At 41.0% G+C, this 21,678-nt stretch overlaps 1 protein-coding gene across 3 annotated transcripts in view; it reads left to right on the top strand.

The window, feature by feature from the left end:
• Positions 1-21,678, top strand: part of LOC135700323 (uncharacterized) — a 49,613-nt gene that overhangs the window by 12,961 nt on the left and 14,974 nt on the right. Inside the window, exon 1 of one of the 3 annotated variants that reach the window (XM_065220805.1) lies at positions 5,342-5,512. The exons of the other annotated variants lie outside the window; for them this stretch is intronic. The gene's annotated coding sequence lies outside the window, so the exon portion shown is untranslated. Of the gene's footprint in view, positions 1-5,341; positions 5,513-21,678 lie in introns of those variants that run through there. 3 annotated transcript variants of the gene reach the window in all.

Genomic DNA, 21,678 nt, shown 5'->3' on the forward strand with positions numbered 1-21,678 from the left:
CAATTGGTCTTCAAGTTAGGCAGGCCAGTACGCTGGTACTGCCTACGAATGGTGTTACGGAGTCTAATGAGATCTTTGGTAGGGCTATCAAGGTTCAGAGTGTTACTCACCTGTCTGGATACTGGCACGTGTTGTTCCCTGGCCCGGAAAATCGCCTCCTTGATGGTTTGTAGACACCGGTCAACATCTTCGGACGTCCCCGGTTGGACATCGTAGTCGATGGTTGTGTCGACGCAGTGTTGATATTGCGCCCAATTGACTCGATGGTAGTTGCGCCGGGAAGCTTCGAATCGGTTTACCGAGGATCCAACTTCGGCCACCACCGGGTAGTGGTCCGAGCTCAGCTCCTGGAATGCCACAGGTTGCGAGATGTTGTGTCCCATGTTGCTTACGAAGATGTCGATGGTCGCATGGACCCCAGACCGACTCAACCGGGTGGGAGAGTCCGAGGCCAAGATGGTATAGTGGCCCACTTGCAGGTCTTAATGAGGATGATGCCGTTTCTATTGCTCCGACCGTTGCCCCAAGCTTGGTGTTTTGCGTTCAGATCGCCAGCGATGATAAAGTTCCCGCTCCTCCGGGTGAGTTTGATGATGTCTTTCCGGAGGGCCACTAACGACCCGTCCCTGATGTTGGTTTGCTTGGGGCAGTAGGCCGCGATGACGGTGATTAAGCCAAGTGATGTGCTCACCTCCAATCCGATGGCTTCAATTGTTTTCAGCTGGAAGTTTGGTAGCAGCTGGCAACTGATGTTCCGTCTTGCAGCGATGGCCACTCCTTCACCTCCAGAGCAGGTGCGATCAAGTCTGACGAGCTGAAAGTCGGGAAGGAACATGTTCAGTTCGGGCTTCAGTGAGCAAGCGTTTCGATTTGCAATTTTTATAGCTTCACGGTCCATACTTGGTGACGAGTGACAAGGCAACATGAAGCTGTTCAGATCGAGTCTTGCACGTACGCATGATGATGATGACCTCGGCCACGAGCGTCACAAGTTCCTCCGAGGTGAACGGAGAATCGTCGAAAGATTCACCTGAGACAGCACCAGCGTATGATAAACCAGGGGCGGTGAATGAACCTGGAATTGGCTGGGCCGCAGCAGCAGCGAGACGATGCTGAACTGTCCGACTGTTGGGAACCATTTAAATACTCGCCGGATTGGCTTGTTGGTTGTTGAGCGGAAGCGAGCTAGGTTCGGAACATGTCGACGGGGCTGGAGAGCTGGGTACTGGAGTTCCGTTAGTACAGGAGGCGAACGATGATTACGAAGGCGACCGAGCTGGTTGTTGATTGTGGCCTTCCGACGGATATTAATGAACTCCACTCGCTTGGGACATCCGCGATTGGAGGCTTGGTGGTTTCCACTGCAGTTGACACACATTGGCTCGATGTCATCGACTTGCTCACAGGACGCAGTTGAGTGAGTTCCAGTACACTTGCCGCAGTTTGTCTTCATGTGACAGTTTTTGGTGCCATGGCCATATGAGAGGCAGTTCATACACTGCGTTACATCACGATGTTGGGGTTTGTAATGCTCCCAACTGATGATGACCTGAAACAGGTCCCGGATTTTGGATCTCAGAGCCGCAAGACTGGTGGATCCCTTCGTGAAATGCACCAGGAGCAACTGATCACAGAAGCTGGTATTTTGGTTGGGACGCCGGTTCATCTGGAACACGGCCTCAGGTTGGAGCCCAAGCCGCTCCAGCTCGGACTTCACCGCAGCAACCTCGGACGACGGTAATCTACGCAAAACCACCTTCAGTGGCTTGCTCGATGGCAGATCATGCGTGAAGAAATCCACGTTGTTGTTCGTCAGGAAACTTCCTATTTGTTTGTACTCCTCCAGGCTGAAGCACATGATTTTGGTACCGATGCTGCAAAGCTTGAAGCGAGGCAGCAGCTTATGTTTTGCCAGTTCGGCACCCAGCTTTCCAACATCCTTCACCGGCGTGAAAAGCGGAGGAATCCGCTCTCGTCTTGCAATGGGAACGGCGTCACCATCGCCATTTTCTTCCGGGAGTACTGCATACTGGTTGGCTTGCAGTACTCGTTTTCCGGCGACGCGCTGGGCTTGATTAGCACCTTCTTTGAAGAACCCGCTGCTGGCTCATTGGCACGTTTACGCACCATTTGTTTCGTGTTTGCAAGTTCAATTAAACTTTCCAGAACGCGAGAAAAGGTGGCAACACTTCCACGGCGCAACGCGACAGCACAAAACGAAACAAAATCGAATCGAGAACTCGAGTGAAAATACGGACTGAAGAGCTCGACAGTCGAGCAATGCCCGACATTGTTGTTGAAGACCGTCACGTATTTATGTATTTAGTTTTTCTTATAATAAGAGCTGCTAATGTTGTGCTTGCGTGAATTCTGAAAAAAGTTAGCATCGATATCCTAGCAATTAAATTTCTGATCAGAAATTGTTTAATTTACACCAAATTGAGGAATTAGAATGAAATAACACATTGTCATTTGATAGTTGTTTGATAATTTTTTTTTGTTCGAATATTTTCTACCGGTTGTGTTGTGTGAGACAGATAACGGTAGAGTATGAGTGTACGAATACAAACAGATTGTCACGCATGACAACGAAGCAATAGTTGTAAAAATCGACAACCGTTTCAACCCCTGCCCTAGAGATCGCTAGAGCTTAACTTTTTTTTATATTTATAAAGCAATTGACATTGACATTTTAACCAATTAGAATATTGCTCTGTTCAACAATCTTAGTCAGAAAAAATCGTCATTTAGAAAAAAATACGCAATTCAGTTTAAGCTTTCGTGTATACAACAATTATTTCTCAAAAATAAGATACGATTCAAAACAGTCATCAGTGTTCATCAATAGTCTAGAATAGGTCTTGACCATCTGAACAACTTTACCCAAGACGGAAACCTTTTATCTAGTCCATATGCTATGTTAGGGCAAACAATTCATGAATGTCACAATAGCGCTGCCTGGTGAGTGAATTTTGAATTGGACTCTTTATCTTAAGATAAGTTTTGTCTTTTCGAACACAGGTAGAGTTCATGATAACAAGAAGAAGAAAAATATTAAAAAACTCAGTTTAAAAATTTTTTGCGAACATCACGTACTTTGAAAATTCATAACTCGTTGCATCGTACGTTGTACAGTGAAATGATAAGGAAATTATCTCAGAAATCCACCCACAAAAACATAATAAGAAAAAACAGAAACAACCATTGTCAGGGTAGTTAAAATGATTCTATTAATTTTGTTCACGCTTCAATAGTTTTTATCTTTCACTGGAATAAAAAATCAGAGTGATGCCCTTTACCGGTTACAGTACACAGCGTTCTTTCTACAATGCTTGGTTCTGCTTCATTCCAAGCTTATTCCTTATCGCATATTAGCTTATTGTGTGCACTCAACTTAGTGTTCTTGATTCACTTCCACAGTTATTAATTGAGAGTTTCGATGCCTGTACCATTTTTGCATTAGCATAATTGTGTGGCAAGTACAAACATACTCTATATGCCCAGGGAAATCGAGAAATTTTCCGACCCGAAAAATTCTATATTCTATATTTCTATTAGCCCTTTTTTCCCGATATTTAAAAAAAAATCCCAAGATGTCGCATGACGAAAAGCGAACAACTATAAAATTTTCGGCCTAATGGCCCATTCGGCCTAGAGCTCGATTTCCCTAGGCTATTGAGGATTTTCACACCATTAAAATAGTTTAGAAAAAGCATAATTAACAAATCAATTATCACAGCTTGGAACACGAGTAATCTTATTCAGTATACGTTGCCTCCATTTTAAAGCATCATCACAATTCCCACGATATTTTTCATCAAGGGCATGTACTAAGCATGCACTCCCATGCAATTAATAGAGCATGTAAAATTATACCTACCCTACCACACACTGTTCGTGGCATCCCTTTGCATCTGATGATCCATATTTGCTCCTGAAATAGACACACTGCAATGTCAGTCAGTTTATCAAACGGAAAACTTTTACCCATCAGAAACGATACACGAAAGCCTGTAGGATGGCTTCAGCGCACTGAAACATGGACGCTCTAATTAATTGCAAACAAGGTGATGTCCATCGAGATGAGCATAAATTTTGGTTCTTGCGATAGCGTGAGATCAATATTGGATGTTTACAGCCTTTGTCATTGTTTAAAGAGAGCTAATATGCATCCACAGCCTACCAATTAAGTTTCTCATTTATTATTGATCATCAACCGATGAATTCTCGAAGCTTATGAATTAATTATAGAAATCTGACACATCGTTTGCCACTGTGCTTGGACAAATTTTAGCAGATGACTGCTTTCAACCCCCAACTCGTCAACAAAACTATCGATCATCGATGGCATCACGACGGTGACCACAGCTAAAAGTGTTGTAGGTTCTCCGAGGGAGTCATGACAAGGATAAACAAGCACAACAAGTGCAGGCAAATTTCGATTGTATCTATAAATAAACACGGCAATATTCCGATCCATTATCACCCTCGCTATCATATGCTGAGAGCTGATGCAAAAGCACACTCTCTACTGTGTACGGATAAGGAGCTGTTCATAAACTACGTAGGCCATCAGCCATACACATTTTTGGAAATGTGTGGGGACCGTAGACACTCGCCAACCACCCCCTCCCTAAACTGTCTGCGTAGTTTATGAACAACCCCTAACAGATTTGTAGGAAGAAGCCACCACACGATTCACATATTCTGAGCTCACAGACAAACAGACAAGTGGCCTGCTGACGTTAAGGGGGGGTCGTGATTTTTATCGCCATCACGCCTCTACCATATCACGATTGCCTCGCTCACTGACTCACTCACTCTTGCCTGCTCGATTGCTCATTTGACGGTGGTTGGGTTCCAGCGCACGCTTCAGTTCGACTTGAGACGTGATTCAATTTGCGCTGTGAGCCCGAGTCGAGTTTGTTTTGAAGGACTAGGACGGCTTCGAAGGCAAGTTTTATCACCTTAGAAGATCCAGTGCGATTTGTTAGCCCAGGAGGGTGGGATGTTTATATGAGCGTTTGTGTCTCATTTTTATTTTCATTAATTCACAAATCCCTTAATGTTGAGAGCATTATCCAGTTTTATGACAGTCCGATTATCATACGAAGTAGATGATGAAATGCTGTCCACTTTATGCGAGTCGATTTCCTGTTCTTCAAAAAGCTTTGCAAACATCCCTAACCATTTCTCATTTGGCCTAAAGTTCTCGGAGAACATACCTATTACTCACAGCTGCTGCTGCTGCTAGGGCTCAGTGAGATCAGTCTCGTCCCGGCTTCCAGCTTGAATCGACGCTCCTGCCTTACCAACACGCGCGCTAGGTCTCGCGAACATTGTGATCACAACGCGTAGTGAAGATTTAAATTAGATTATATTTTGTTTTGCCGAGTGTATCATCATCGTCGTTGGCCCGTTTTTGTTTGCCGAATTTCGGCTACTTAAGGAATTCCATCGGTCGCACCTTTCGATCGAAAATTATTCGCGCTGAAGAGTTCAAGGAGAAGACGTAAGTGGCCAACTTCCGATTCCAGTTGTGGTGACAGACAGCTTCTGGTCCGTAAAAGGAAAGGCATTCCATGGATAATAAAATAAATGACCGTTTACCTTGTGCGAGTGTGTTTCGAATGAATATGATAATCATCACGCGGTGGAAGTGACGACTGGGGTTGAGTGAGCTTGTGACTACATTTATACTGGTTAAGCAAATAAGCCCCTGTAAGTGGTGAAGCACGCGTGAACAATGATCGTTTTAGAAGTGAGATAGAGATTGCATTCTGTTTACACTTTGATACCAAGGGGTGGTGACGAAAGTGAAGTGAGCGAAGGCAGTCCGGAACGAACTCAAGCTCCAGCTGGTGATGGTGATGCGTAACTAAGTGGTGTGGTGGTTGGCGTCACGTCCATCGGTTGAATCTCGAATGGCAAAGCAAACCCGCGGTAGAATGCGAAACAATTACTCGGGTCGTTTGTTTAATAATAGCCATCAATTAATCTTTTGAAGTTCTCAATTGATAGCCAGGCTGCATTGCATGGATGCTCACGACAGTTTGAGTGCGGTACAGGAAAGGAAGAATTAACATGTTTAACATAATTACTTACCCATCAGGCTAAGGCCTTGATGTCCTGTGCTGTTCGAAGAAGTCGTATTCACTCTACTCGATCCATGGCCACACGTGGCCAGCCTCATAGTCTGCGAAGGGTCCGCAGGTCGCCTTCTACTTGGTCAATCCACTTTGCCCACCCCTTCTTCTAGTTCTTGTTGGGTCGCTTTCGAGAACCATTTTCACTGGGTCGTCGTCCGGTTTTCTTACGACGTGCCCAGCTCACCGTGGATGGTTCTCCCAACAGCTGGTGTAATTCGTGGTTCATTTGTCTCCTCCTCATTCCGGTCCTCCACGAGCAGAGTCCAACTCTCGTGGCCGTAGAGGACCACCGGTCTAATCAACATCTTGTAGATAGTCAACTTCGTGCGGCGGCGAATTTTATTCCCTGCCATAATGCGTCTTTGAAATTCTCTGCTGGTATCGTTTTCGGCGGTCACCAGTGAGCCTAAATAGTCGAACTTGTCGACCACCTCGATTTCATCAACCGTATATCTAAACTCGGGGTGGGAGGGCTGTCTCGGCAGACTTAGTGGAAGCTCCAAAAAATGTCGTAGTAGTTCAGAGAATTGCGTAGAAGCTCTGGAAAGATCTTAGACGTTCAGTAAACATGTTAGTATTCGGGGATCTGGTTGAGATTATTAAGACTTTAATTATCTTTATTTCTTGTATTTGTGTGTTTTACATGTATGAATTATCCAGTGACACAGATGCGTCTTTTCAACTTTAGTTCATTTGAAATTTTTAATTATTATTTAAAGCTCCTAGTTCTATCAGGCCTGTTTTAGAGAATGACCACCTTGGTGAGATTGGTTTGTTTTAATTTGGAAACGGAGACTACTTATAAGTACCATTTACAACTACGACTTACCTACAACTACTATATGCATCTAACCTACTATATACAAATTGCTTATCAAGGCACGTTCCGATGTGTTGCATTTCGTACGTTCGCCTCTAGGTGGAGATCGTTAATTCTTGTATCAAAGGGACGATCAAGAACCACCTACAGCACTCTATTCTGAGCGACCTGGATTTTGTTCCTGTGAGTCTGTTCACATGATTCCCATACCGGAGGTGCGTAGAGGATCGTAGGTCCTATGATTTGTTTGTAAACTGTCAGTTTGTTCACAGAAATCTAACCAAGGTGGAACAAACAACGTGCAAAGATAAGTTACTTCAGCAGACCACTCAACCCTTGTGCCATCCATGATTACAGTACAGAGGGAGCCGGTTTAAGTTTGGGAAATTGCCGATGGAGGACATGTTTGTTTATGTTTTGGAGGTATTGATTTTGATTTTAATAGCCATAGAAAGGCAGCCATTCAACGATACCCTGAACGACCATTCCTGAAGGTAGTTACGGATGATTTTAACAAGATGGAAAGGAAAGTTGAATATGCAAAGCTTGTATACGAGCCCATTGTGCCAGACATTGTCAAACGCTTTCTCAACGTCTAACAATGCCATGGCTGTGGACTTGGATACAGCCTTGTTACTTCGGATGGTATTCATCACCCGTACTAGCTGATGATTCGTGGAGTGCCCTTTTCTGAACCCGAACTGTTTCGATAGGAGAATGTTGTGTCCCTCGACAAACTTGAGCAAACGATTGAAAATAAGTTTCTTGAACAATTTACTCAGCGCTGAAAGGTGGCTGAAGCTTAAAGCTGATGTTGGGTCCTTCCCGGGTTTGCGGATAAGTATGATTTTCGCTGTCTTCCAGATACTTGGAACGTAGTGCAGTTCCAAGCATCTGTTGAAGACAGCAGCCAGCAGAGAGTGAACCTTCATGCTGAGATTTATCAACACTAGGTTGAATATTCCGTCGAACCCGGGGGCCTTCATGTTTTGGGTGCATTTCAGCGCTGAGCGAATCTATTCCACTGTGATTCTATCCTCCGGAGGGATAGCACAAGGGGAGGAATCAAGGTTGAGTACGCATTGCTCAACCTGATCTTCGAACGGACTTTGGATGTTGGAGCCAAGCAAGTGTGATTTGGCAATATGCTCACCAATCGCATTTGCTTTCTCCTGAGGGGTGATTATAAGCCAATCGTCATCATATTCATTTTTGAGTGGTCGAATGGGTTTAGGGTGCGTCTTTAGGACCTTGGCAACCTTCCAGAGTAGTCTGGAGGGATCGTTCAGATTCAGGACGAGCCGCCCGAAACTTTCGTTCCGGAGTGAAACCATTCTGGAAGCAATCTTCTAGTTCAGATTGGCCATTTCACGTTTCCTCGGTAGATATCCGGCTCTTTCGAACTGGCGTCTACGAATATTTCTCAGGCGAATCAAGAGTTGGGTGTGGCAATAAACTTACCCCTCACAGGAACTCGTTGGACGCACGCCTGGCTTGATGGAGTTCATCCAACGCTCGGTTGATATCCTCCACGGTGTCAAGCGGCGGATTGTCGATGATGTACCTGTCTACCACGCGTCCAAGCTGGGCCCAGTTTACGTGGTGATATTCCTTGCGCAGGCTTGGAGCAGGGGCCACGTTGCAGCCCAACTCAACAAACACCGGTTGGTGGTTGGAGCTGAGTTCGTTCAGGGCTACCGGCTTGGACAAGCCGGTATTTGTCAGGAACAGGTCTAACGTCGATGGGTTGCCTTCCGGTGAGATGAATCTTGGCTCGTCTAAGAACCAAACGGAGTACAGCCCATGCTGCGAGTGGCCGAACAGCAGACGACCGTTCTGGTTCTACTGGTAGTTCCACTAGGCCTCATGGCGACCATTCAGATATCCTCCAACAACGAAGCGAGAACCGGTACGGGTGGTGGACAGTAGACTGATGCAAAATTTGAAATTTTCGCTCCCCAGTGCTCAAACGGTTCCAAATCGGATCCTGATTATCCTCTCAAGATTTGAACTCTTTTAGTAAGAACCTGACTTGGCACAAACCATTTGAAGTTCATATGGAAATTACTATGGGGAAACCATAATTTCGGTTCATATCAATCTCAAAACTCACCAGTTCACTCTACTTTAGATAATGATAGCTGAATTGAAATTGAAAATTGAAAATTTTGTCAGCTACAACTTTGTTGAAGACTACTTTTCGATCAAATGTAAAGAACAAAAATTATCAATGATTCAAGTCACTGATGTCTTATGATTATGCTCAATCAACTGTTCAGCAGGTAGAATTGGTGTTTATGGCGCGTAGTATAGAGGACAAGAATCATGGCTACTATGTCACACTGCGGTATACAGTGTTGCCCAAAATACAGTTGCTTAATCTTGCCATTAGATTATCTATCTCTTAAACAATTAATAGCTATTTAATTTGACGTTTGGCTGAAAAACAATTTCCTTCAAAGTTGTAGCTGATAAAAATTCCCATAAGAATTGAAATAGAACTTGTTAACAGTACAATATGGAAAAAGGCTAGAAGACAATGCACAGAAAGTTTGGTTATCCCATAGTAATTTCAATATAAACTTCAAATGGTTTGTGCCAAGTCAGTATCTTATCAAATGAGTTTAAACTTTCGGAGGCTAATCAGGACCCGATTTGAAACCGTTTGTTTCGGAGTTTCTTGACGGGGGTTGGATTGCACCCATGAATTCGCTTGTTCACGAAGATGCGGACAGCCCTGAATGCCGGGGCCTCATCCTTCCTTCTTCCTGGTTGATAGTTGGTGAGCACCTGTTTTCGGATGCGCTTGAAATCCTCGCATTTAGGTCACTGCTTGTTGGATCCTTGGTTAGCACCACAACAGTTGGCGCATTTGGACGCCACAGATTCATCCACAGCACATTCGGAGGTGGTGTGGTCTTGAGCGCAACTACCGTAGCGTGGCTTAATGTTTTAGTTTCGGATGCCGTGTACAAAGTTCAGACACCGTTGGCACATACCGGTACCTGATTTCAGCCTCGATAAACTTCGGGTCGAAGTTCGGTAGGCCTCTGATGACGACCTTGAATGGCTACTCATCGGGAATGTCGGGGGTGAAGAATTCAACCTTGGAAGCCCTCAGGTGGGCGACAACCAAGTCATACTCCGCTTCCGTATGGTGCCAAATTTTGTCCAACTTGAATTCGGTCTTAACACCCAGTGATGAGCTCGTTAAGATGGGCATTTTTCACTACCAACGAAGGTTGCTTCACTTTTGCCACGCTCATGTCAGCAGCATTGGCATTTTCGGCCAAATCTCCGGGGAAATCGGGGATCTCGTATCAGCGTAGGGAACTTTGTAGCAGTTTGTCGGAGAACTTATTTTGAAAATGCTCAATTAACATGAAGTTTTGGGAGCTTTGTCTAGCCCAGTTGCTTAGGAAAACTTAGGAGCAACTCATGGTTGTTTCAAGATCTTGGTCGACATAAAAGAGCTTGGAAGTTGGATGCAGTTCAGGGAACAGTGTATGAGCTATGAAAAAAAAAAACGATCAAGTTCAACAAACTTGGTAGAAATTTAGTTTAAGTTTGTATAAGAGTCATTCGGGCCAAGTGATCACAAGAATATGCAGAATTGAAATCGATTTCTTTGTATTTGTTGTAACATCTTTTCGGCCTGATCTGCAAAGTTTTAGACAGTAAGAAAACACACAGTTTTGCCGAAGATATCAATTTTTAAATTTTTAATTGTAAGAGCCATTTCCTCCAATGTTTGGCCTATGGATCAAAGATTGAGCCCATCGCTAAAAATCTGCTATTTATCAATTTTATCTAGATGAACGCGTCATTGGGACTGTATTTATTGATATTTTTGGTCGCTATTGAAAATTTAGTCGATTACTGATTTTTTTGTTTAATCCTTGTCGGGTGTTTGCATCACTGCAACCATTTTTCTGATCTATTGTGATATATTCCCCTTTTTTAGCTATATCAAGATGCCGTATCACTATTATTAGAAGTGATCGCCATTATTTGACTTATAGCATTATCCCATGATATTTCTCTTTTTGATAACATCTCATTGATCCAATTTATAATGCTTTGATCGAAACCACGTTTCATCATAGCTGTAGTCATTGAATCGTGAGATGAATTATCGAATGTACCTTCAATGTCAAGGAATGCAGCTAGTGAAATTTCTTTGGCTTCAAAAGATATTTCTAGTACTGATGACTTACCTTCCTGGTATTTGCTCAGAGGATTTCTAACTAGATATGATGACTTTTTGTGTTTATCTATTTTTTTTACTATTATTTTTAACATAACAGACGATAAGCTTATTTGCCTGAAGGGTCTTGGTGAAGTTTTATCCTTTTTATTAGCCTTGGGGATAAAAATAACCCGCACTTGTCGCCACACCGCCGGTATGTAGCTTAATATTAAGCTTGCTCGAAATATCTTTGTTAGAATAGGCATTACATCCGCTTTTCTTTTCTGTAGTAGTACAGGAAAAATTCCATCCCTATCTGATAACTTAAAAAGTTCAAGGGAGTCAATCGCCCATTCAATTTTTCTTTCAGTAAAGATTTTGTTGGCCAAAGTGTAAGCATCAGCTCTTGCTCTGTCTAACTCAGTCGTTTCATTCAATATTTCATGAATATTCGTGCTGGTTTCATCGATACCAATTGCTGTTGTCGTTGCGTTTTGGTCTTCGTTTGAATTGATAATAGAACATGGAAAATGCGTTCTCATAATCAACTCTAACGTTTCATTTGTAGAAGTAGTAAAAGTAATATTTTTTTCGGTAACAGTGGGTGAATTTTTATATCGATTGACTCTATTTTCGTTTTGAAAAGATTGGTTCTAATCGCGTTGTAAACGAAGCTGCAAGATTCGAGCACCTTTTTGAATCGGTAGCGCCTCTGGTGGTCAATGGAAGAACCACCCCACAGCTGTTAAAAATGCATTTCTTGAAGGACACTCATCGAAAGTGAGGAACCCCAAATTGTATATTGTTGAACTGATAAGGGAATCCACGTCGGTTCTATTGTAAATGATGAAACAGAAAAGAAACCCCAATCAATAGATCTTTTTCCAAGTCAGACAGCAAACCAAATAGTCCCTTAGTGTGATCATAGAAAAAAAAGTGGTTATGAGAAATAGTTGCTAGCTGTTTGATTTTACTGAGGGAGTTTATAAAGTGGTGCCTCCTATATGTGAATCAAATATATATTTATCTACCCATTAAAGAATTTGGAAAGATCTTATAAGAATTATTGAAAAAAAAATTAGGCCCAGTGTACGGAAATAAGAGTTTCCGAAGTTTGTTAACTCAGGATGCGCTAAGATGGCGATTATCTAATTCAAAGAAATCTTTTAGTTGATTTAGAATTGTTATAATTGCTGCATCATTTAAAAAAAACAGCAACATACGTTACAAGGTACATTGAGTTAATTAATTTCAACTTTTAAACCACTGTTCATGACTGTTTTCAGCTTGTAATTTTGCGTGGAATCTGAAAAAAAAATTACCAATTTTTGGAAATGTTGCCAACTAGGCTATTTCAGCAGAAGTAATAAAAAACGCATTGTTCGCTTAATAAATAAATAAAAAATTGTTTGATTTCCCAGCGAAATCGTGTTCTCCAGGTTTTTCCGTCTAAAACACTCACCGGTGGTGTAGTGGTAAACGTAATTGCCTCTCACCCCAAAGAGCCTGGGTTGAATCCCAGTCGGTGCCGCCGGGATTTTCTGAAGCATAAAATCTCTGATCACGCCTTCCTTCAGATGGGAAGTAAAGCCATTGGTTCCCAGGCTATGAGTTGATGGGTCGACAGGTAGGGTCCAGATGTGGGAGCGGCCTGGCGTCGGCAGCATTGGTACTCATCATGGTAAAAATCAAGGAAAACTATTGTTTAGTTATTCATCTATTGAATAGTCTTCTGAAAGCATAAATTGTTCGTTTGGCTCCCCTTTTTTAAAGTCTGTTTGGCTCCGCTGGAAACGTCTTCGCCAGTCTGTGTTTACTGTACCGTATGTAGTGAAAATGCATGAGAATCTCAAGCATGAGATTTGTTTGCAAATTCTTAATTCTTCATTCCTTTATTTAACGTCGGTCTCTGTTCCGCAATCTAGTGCCAATCACCGACGGACATCGATTGTCCATTGACATGCATGACGGCAATCGAATATGCAGGAAGGCAGCTTCCACTCCTGCGTAGGATATCGCATCCATTCAACACACATGGGCCGGAACCAACGGCATTCTTTCCCTCCCGAAGAAAGACGTGACCAGAGATTTTTATGCCTCAGAAAAATCCCACCGGTCGGCTGGGATTGAACCCAGACACATTGAGGTGAGAAAGCAGTCACGCTTACCACTACATCACCAGCGCCGGCTTTTTTTTTACAAATTCGCACGTGACTTTGTTCGCTCAGGAATGCTCACTGAATGAGATTTGAGAATAATTTTCCGAACGCTGATGCGTACGGAAAAAAATGGGATTTAATCTTACATCACTAGCAATCAGCTCGCTGGCGTGTTGTGCCGGCATTGCTATTACATGTCAACGAATCTATAAACAAACTGAGCATACCGGAATATTCCACTTTTCCTTCCCCCCACTAACTAATTCTGCATCACACATCGACACAACTCGCTTTCTTTGGGCCAATTTGCAGCATCCTCATTTTGTTTGCCACTTGGACTCAGCTGATGTTGGTCGACCGACTTTGCATGTTGTGATAATAGCCAAACAGATACCGGCACGTATGCTGACGATGCTAAAGAAGACAAGCAGAAAGACACGCGTCCAGTGTTCAAAGTGTATCTAAAATAGCTTGAGAGCAAACATTACTGAATGTGTAGGAAGCAGCGCTGCCAGATTTTTTAATCTTAATACAGACCCGATACAGAATACAGATTTATCACAGATTTTTAAATTACAATACAGATTTATACAGATTTTTATAAAATGATGCATATGGAGCTGGTAGTAAACGATTTGAGATTGTATGGGGATTTACAGTATTAATTGAATATTTCCAATATAAGCATGTATGTTAAATACAAGAAAAGTGCCCCAGCACATTAAAATGGTACAAATACAAGTACTCGTAAACATTTTACTTGCATTGAAAATGTATTTCGTAAGAAATTGCGGATTTTCTGATATTCTCCATACTGCAAAAATGATTTTACCAGCACTGGCGGGGCGACATCTCTCGACTTTTCGGTGTAACTACCACACAAATGATGTAATTAATTGTATTCATCTATATTAAAAATATCAAATAGTAATGAACTCGTGCACTTTTTTGCATTTAAAACTGCTTATCAGGAAGATAATGAATAGAAACTAAAATCTCCATACATTTTCAAACGGCTTCATATCACTCTTATAAATAAGTACGGACGATATCACAAATGGCGCAATTATATCCAGTATGGTTAGTACGATAGCCCGAATAGTTGGTTAAGCACTTTTTATGGTTATTTTGTATGCACTGTATTTGTAAAACAACAAAACATGATTAATTAAGAAAAAAATCGTCAATACAGAAAATACAGATTTTTTAATAGAGTGGATACAGATTTTTTTATAAAACCACCTGGCAGCTCTGGTAGGAAGGTAGGCATCAAACGGAGCATCCAGTATGTACAAGGCAGCAGCATACGACGAAGGCAAAGACGTTCTTCTATGTCTAGACATATTTACGTATGCAATAAAATGTATCGATGGGTGTTATTTTTGTTCTCGGCATGACATGCACTGGGAAAGAGAAAATAGATAAGAGTGTTGAACTGGGGACCAGATGATGATGGTGACGATGTTCTTAAGAAAAGTGTACAGAGAGGTGCAGTTGATTGTGGATGGATTTTAGCCAGAACTCTGTTTTCTGGATGCCTTGATGTTTGGCAACTCGAGATTTGACTAAGTACCCCTCGAAACCCAACGCTGAACTTTATAATGTAATCTTCCAAATGCAATCGGTTTTAATGCTAGGTGCCGCCTACCACCTTTTTGGGCCGTTGAATATGACGTCACAAAAACTTTCGATGGGCTGTACAGTGCTGAGATTTGTCATTGTCATTGACAGACTTTCGCGCGATATTGAAAAAATTGTTCGTCACATAGTCACTGACAGACTTGATCCTCAAAAAAACCTTCGTCAAAATTTCATTCATTTTTTCGTCAATGACAAAGATTCACCTGGTAACAAATCGTGTAATTTAGTACATTCTATGTCACATTATTGTTATCCAAGTAGTTCAGGACGTAGATGCTTGTTCACTAAAATGGCTCCATGTAATTGTTTTGCTCAAGTCATTTAATTTCGTTACAAATTTAGTTAATATAAAAATCTACACATGTTCGTCGCTGACAGCATTGTCATTGACAATTGACATGGTTTGCCTTGACTATGACTGTTAGCTCAAATGAGTGACCAAAGCAGAATTGTCAATATCACCGTGTACTGTCGAGATTTTGCAGCACAGCCTGTATATAACATTTACATTTTCGAATCGAGATTTGACTAGGTACCCATCGCTACCCAGCGCTGAAATTTTAAGGAGTAGTATTTTATAAAGTTACCTTCCAAATACAGTCAAATTTCCACCTCGCCAGGGCCCGCCCTTTTCGAGCCATTGAATATGACTTCACAGAAACGTTTGATGGACTGTAGGGGTAAGAGGGGCATAGTAACCGGTGGGCATAGTGAGCATCCCGTGCACCAGCTTGGACTTCCGGCCGTTCGGAACAAAGTAGTTGGTGGTAGGATCAACATCATAATGATATTTAACCTACACAGATAAAAATTCTGAAATCTAATAGTGATGTAAGCATTCATTCACGTAAACTTGTATTTCATTTCACGCAACCGAGCAACTTGTTAACAATGTTGTTTACAACAATGGGCTTTGGTATACAATATTTGCTACATTGCATGAAATGTCTCAGAACTTTACATGATATATAATATATGTAACGCTCCATTTAGGTGCATCATATTTAACAGAAATTTACACTACTTTTTCGAACTGTGTACTACCAGTTGATTTGTTTCATGCAGCTGGAGATCCAGTGCCAAAGTTCGGGATGCTCACTATGCCCCTCCTTCCCCTATATCACATAGATGTCAATAAAAAGCATTGGCACATCCAGCAATTTCAGCAATTTTAATAATGTCAACAATGTCTTAGAACATGATAAATTGATCAAATTGAAAAAAAGCACTAATTAATTCAAATAACCAATATTAAGGCAGTCTTAAAAGAAAACCAATTATATCTCTTTAGAGTTAAGATGTAGAAACTTGGTGTCTTTAGCAAATATTCATAAAATCATCTGTTCTGCAGCTTTGTTCAAGACATGAACCCATTATCTCGTAACTAGAAAAAATTTGATTTCGGATGTGTAAAACTAGCTTAATGATTATTCAGGTGTATATTCAAGGTGATACGATACGTCACGCTTGTTTTGCTTTTCTTTTTTCTCTCGTTTCTATATGTCAGTGAAATGATTATCATTAAACAAAGTTAATTTAGAGTTAATAAAACAAATAGTTAAAGAAAAAGTGATCTATATCTTACTTTATATTTCAACCTTTATCAACTATTAAAGATTATCTATTTATCATCCAATATTGACACCATTACTACATTTCTACTCAATTTGCCAAAACTAACGATCTACCACCTCCCAAGGATATAGCTTTCTATACAGAAAAATATCATACGCCTACCCGAGTAGGAGAAAATAACTAATGAATACTTAATTCTTTTTTTTTTGTTTATTAATTTATTTGATAATGCTCAACCGAATTAACTTAACAGAGCCGAGGATTCACTATACAATACATCTTAAAAATATAGTCAAAAGGTTCAACACAATAAACACTTTATCTTCCGCTATCCAAAAAGCCTCCTCCATCAGAACTGGAGCCGCTTCCAGTAGTTTCATTGTATGGCAAATTGTTGTACGCCAACGAGGGTCAGAGCGCGTCCATTGCAGCAATGGACGCAAAACGTAGTCAGCACTCACACACTCATCACGAAACAGCTGCTTTCCAAAGTCGACGACGCATCGACCGAAAGAACTGCTGATGAAGAACAATGAGGAGGACCACACAATGGTTGCTGCCGAGAAAACAGACGATCGCGTAGCACACATCGAGAGTGGTCTGCTTTTGTCGACAGCCGAGTGAACACTCAGGTGGAATGATATGTTTTGAGCCTGAAATTGAAACTTTAGACTTAAAGTCTCTTCTACAAAGATGTTCTTTATAGTTAGGCCCTCATTTTTATGACAATGAATTTTAGGGTGGTTCCTATTATCATTAAAATAAAAAATCTAACTTTTTTGTTTGAATAAATTAAGGTATACATTTTTCGGCAAAATTATAGCTGAGTAAATTTCAAGCAACTTTGTTGGAGATAACTTTTTTGTATCTCTTAAATTGGCCGATTTAGAGCTATTTTCTTGAATTTAGCTAGGGTGGCTCTTGAAAAAACAGTCTTTTTGCTCTAGTTTTCTTATTTCAAATTTCTCAGCAAAAGTGTTTTGAGATAACTTTTAGATCTTAAGAAGGCGTAAGTTTTTGCTGCACAAAGCTTGTCAATATCTTTCGCCGATTAAGAATTATTGACGTTTTTATACTGAAAATATGCACTTTTCAAATGTTAATATCACTAGTTGGGCAAACAAAAAAAAGTTTTTTTACGGTATTTGAAAGGGCGTATGTTATTCTCAATAATATGACAAAATTGGAGGTATAACTCAATTCAAGAAAATAGCTCTAAATCGGCCAATTTAAGAGATACAAAAAAGTTATTCTGGATAAAGTTGCTTGAAATTTGCTCAGCTATAACTTTGCCCAAGAATGTATACCTTAATTTATTCAAAAAAAATAGTTAGATTTTTTATTTCAATGATAATAGGAACCACCCTAGAATTCATTGTCATAAAACTGAGGGCCTAACTATAAGGAACAACTTTGTAGAAGAGACTTTTAATTTAAAGTTTCAATTTCAGGCTCAAAACATATCATTCCACCTAAATCTGCATTCTGGACCACTGTGCATTGTTGCATGACGTGCTGTATCACCTTATAAAGATGCGGTATATTATTTTAAGCAACTTCTTCCAGAGACACCTGGCCTCTAAAACGTCAAAAAGGATAGAAAATGTTTTTGACCATCTTTATTCAGATTTGTGCCACTGTGGGGCAGTCAGGCATGGCAAATCATTTACATTCATTTCGTGCATTCATTTACATTCAATTGCCTCTAACAGAATTCCGTAAAATAATATATTAAACTTTTGTAGATTTTGATATCAGCTAAAACTTTTGTCTGTAACTCAAATCGGTACCTCTTATGCATGACGAACTAGAGCGGGCAGAACTTGTTATTACTTTTCAGTGAATGTAATTTAGATTCACTGAAAAACAATGGTGGGCTCTGTTCATTCTAGTTCATCATGCATAAGATATACAGATTTGAGTTATTGATAAAAGTTGTAGATAATTTGAAAACCTCAAAAACTGCAAAGGACAGCCCAATTGGGTTGTACGCAATGATGACGTAGGACTACGTGTTATGATATAACTACAGCAATTGTGTTTTGTGTAGGAATAGGAATTTTAGCAGGGTTCTCTCTGTTTATACTCTTTGATATGAATTTTAGTTGGGACATGTTCAGAAAATTAACTCTTTTGGAAAATGGCTTAAAGTCTTTGGAAGATGATGATGACGTGTAGGCAGCTGCGTATTCAGTGACCACATTTTCTCGGCACACCTCGGGTTTCCTCGTACATCAGACCGGACACCACCACGTCGAGTCAGACGACGAATGCAATGTTATCACACTTGCCACGACCAGTCATGCCTCCTGGTTGTTTACGGTTGAACGGGTCAATCGCAACTTATGCGAAGGCGCAGTTAGCTACCTGTTATATAGACAACCAGCTCTGCAGGTACCATATTTTCTCGTTTCCTATTGGCTGTCCACTGACAGTAACCAATGAGAAGTGAGAAAATGTGGTACCGGCAGAGCTGGTTGTCTATATAACAGGTAGCTAACTGCGCGTTTGCAGTGTGCAAGATATTACGCAATTCCATCCTTCCTATTCGCACGCGCCCGAGGATCGGAGGCGAATGCCACTTCGACTTGTTTCGTCTACTTACTACTCTCTGACGACTGTGCTGGGGAAGCAGCATATGCATGTAGGTAATTGGTGGATTTGTTAGATAATTCAACGCTTTTGGACAATGCTGGACATTTACCAGTTTTTCAATAGTTTCTTGTTGAAAATCAACATTCGGGAGTATTGTTATCGATGCGTAGCCATATTTCTGATCGATTGATGATAAAATTATTGAAATTGAACCAGGAGCAGCTGTGTTATTAACGTTCAAAATCTTTCTTAAATTGTTACATGTTCCATTTTTGGTTTTCACAAAGTGTACCCCCATATAGAAATCACAGACGTAGTCCTACGTCAAAAATTCATGCATCATTTCACGAAATTCTGTTGATGAAAAAAGTTAGAGACAAATGAATGTAAATGAATGCACCAAATGAATGCAAATGATTTGCCATGCCTGACAATAGTACTCTACAAGCTCCGTTAGCGAATAGGTTTTTGTTAGATCCCCCCTAATCATTCATTCATGGAACGGTAGGCTACCATCGGAACAGGTGGTCCATAGTGCTATTCTTAGAAGGTCTTAATGACCACTACCGACACTAATTGAAGGGATTTCATAGAAATTTCGTCAAAATTGTGGAAGTTCAGTGACTTTGGTAAAATTTCTGGGATTTTTTAAAAGTCTCAGCTCAGGTTTGTTAAACTTCAGCATACCTTTTAAAAAATTTAGGTTTTGAATTGATAGCTTCTTGGTAAGTTTACCTTAGATTATATACATTTGGCAGAATTTTGCTTTAAACTTCTTTGTGCATTGGGGTCATTTTTAGTCTGGATGTAATTTTTTGACGTAGGACTACGTCTTTAATTTCTATACTGGGGGTCACAATAAAAAATCAAAATTCAGACATGTAACGAAAAATCTCAAACCCGGACGTAACAATAGAATGCAAATCGAACACACGACAAATTGCACATGCTCACATGAGCGTGCTCACCGCTCGCTTGACCGCTTGACCGAGGAGAAAAGCAGCGGTAATAAAAACGCTTGCCAAATTGTTTTCTTCGTCATTTGCTTTCGAGCAACGGACGGATAAGCGTCGGACACGACGTATGAGTGGAACAGCACGCATCGCATCAATACGAAGACGACGACGAATGCACCCACATCGACCGAAGGAAAGGCTTTCAGCGTTAGGCAGCATGACTGGGCTGCCTTCATCCAATTGACTTCGACTTGCACTGGTGTGAAAAAGTCAAGTAGCAATAGTTGTTCTTTGACAACAATCAAATTCAATGCTGTTCAGAGCACGCCTTGCTCGGGTGTGAATGCTGCCATATACATACTTGCAACTAGGAATGCTCTAACGAAAAATACTCCAAAAGGGAGGAGCCTAATTAGCTATTCTGCAAGTATAAAACAGACTGTAATTCAGTGAACGTGAACAGTTGCTATTCCATTAGCTGTGGGGACAGGTGTCACAACTAATTTGAAAGACTCAGAAAGTGGACGTGGACATCGGAATGAGAAGCATTATTAACGGCAACGACATCCTTCGAACGTTACACAGCTGAGTTTGACAGGAAAGCCAACTGAGTATGCTTTCTCTTGAGATACCTAAGTACACCAGTTTGTTCGCTTCGATCTAAAATGGCAGTTTCATTTGCGACGGAGATGGTTACCACAAATTTGGTAGGACCCTGCAGGACGCGGACATCGGAGGGTCTCTGAGTAGTTTCACAATCTTTCGAACGATCCACTGCAGTCGTTCCGTTAGGCTGACTACAACATTGATCACCTGCAAAATTTCAACCGCTGAGCTATGGCCTTTTTCAGGGCCTCTATATTTCTACGTTATAGAATTTCTACGCTACAGAATTTCTTTAAAGGTCCCAAAATGGTGGGTAAAATAGGTTCACAAAGATTGAAATATTTTTGAATCATGGAGTGAAATAACAGCAAAGAATCATCAATGAGTACCAATAGCAGTGTTCGGAAAATCACTATCAGCTTTGGGTCATTGAGTCTCCGCGAGAGAATAAACTTGCGTAAATCATCCAGCTGTAAACCTTCATGCAGACGTCAATTGGTAGCACGTTTAAGCATTTCGTGTTAGTTCTCCATGCACTGAACCAAATAAAACAGCAATATCAACAAATAGCGCCAAAATAAAAGGAGCGCCAAAAGGCAACAGCGATAAGTCCCTATTCATTCCGTACCCTCCAACTCCAACAACCCTTTCGATGGACACTAGGAAAAACAACAAACGGTCCTTGTCAGGGCCACCATTTAAAAAACAAAAGGGCCTTTTCAGGGCCAACAACCAACAAACAAACGGCCCTTTTCAGGGCCACCAATTCAAATACAGAAGGAGTTAAGATAATAGATTTTCGAATAATTAAAAGAACTAAGAGCAAACACGTTTGTTCCGACCACTCACGGCCTTTGCGCTACATATTCGTGATCTTAGATGTAAAGTATCCGACACCAGTTTCTCTTACCATCGGCCTATACTTACTGATATAGGTCAGTAGTAATATCATCATTCAGAATTTAATGTTACAAACAAACTTTTAAAA

The sequence above is a fragment of the Ochlerotatus camptorhynchus genome, unplaced genomic scaffold (assembly GCF_037179485.1).
Source record: "Ochlerotatus camptorhynchus isolate MF236.1 unplaced genomic scaffold, CSIRO-AGI_Acam_v1.1 ptg000132l, whole genome shotgun sequence".
Lineage (NCBI taxonomy): Eukaryota > Metazoa > Arthropoda > Insecta > Diptera > Culicidae > Ochlerotatus > Ochlerotatus camptorhynchus.